Source organism: Dasypus novemcinctus, chromosome 25, assembly GCF_030445035.2.
Source record: "Dasypus novemcinctus isolate mDasNov1 chromosome 25, mDasNov1.1.hap2, whole genome shotgun sequence".
NCBI classification, from domain to species: Eukaryota; Metazoa; Chordata; class Mammalia; order Cingulata; family Dasypodidae; genus Dasypus; species Dasypus novemcinctus.
The window spans coordinates 37,619,820-37,620,489 of NC_080697.1; the positions used below are offsets into that span (position 1 = coordinate 37,619,820).

The following is a 670-nucleotide window of genomic DNA, read 5'->3' on the forward strand; positions in this document are numbered from 1 at the left end:
TTTTGTCTCTCAGTTCTTCCATTTATACCTACTTTTGTATTTATTTGATTTTTTTTTGTATATTTTACCATTTTCACTTCCTTTTCATTTCTTTCTGTATATTTTTTTCATATTTTTCTCATAGGGCATAAATGTAACATTTTAAGTCTTTAAGACTCATATTTTATTTGATAACAACTTAACTTTAATAGCACACCCATACAGTGTTCCTGTACCCCATCCTCCATCTTTTTGCTGTATTTGTTATATCCACAACCATAGATTAATCATTATTGTTTATGCATTTGCATTTCAGAACCTATAAGAAGTACAGGTGGAATTGCATATAAAAAATACACTACAGTGCTCGCTTCGGCAGCACATATACTAAAATTGGAATGATACAGAGAAGATTAGCATGGCCCCTGCGCAAGGATGACACGCAAATTCGTGAAGCGTTCCATATTTTTTTAAAGATATATTTAGGGGATTTGAATCTCTGGACTGACAATGTGATAGCCAGGTCCTGAGCCTCAACAGACTCCAGTACCTACAATCTGATCTATTGGACTTACCACACTCAGCTAAGATGGAGTTGAAGAAGGACAACCACCACACCATGGAGCCTAGAGTGATTACAACTGAAAATGGGAGGATTGCATCCAGCATCCATGTGGAATCTGAGCCTCCT

General features: G+C 36.1%; 1 non-coding gene across 1 annotated transcript; it reads left to right on the top strand.

Moving 5' to 3' along the window:
- The first annotated feature begins 342 nt into the window (after positions 1–342).
- On the top strand, positions 343–449 carry LOC111766297 (U6 spliceosomal RNA). The gene has a single exon (XR_002798375.1). It is a non-coding gene; the product is annotated as a U6 spliceosomal RNA (small nuclear RNA).
- Positions 450–670: the final 221 nt, after the last annotated feature.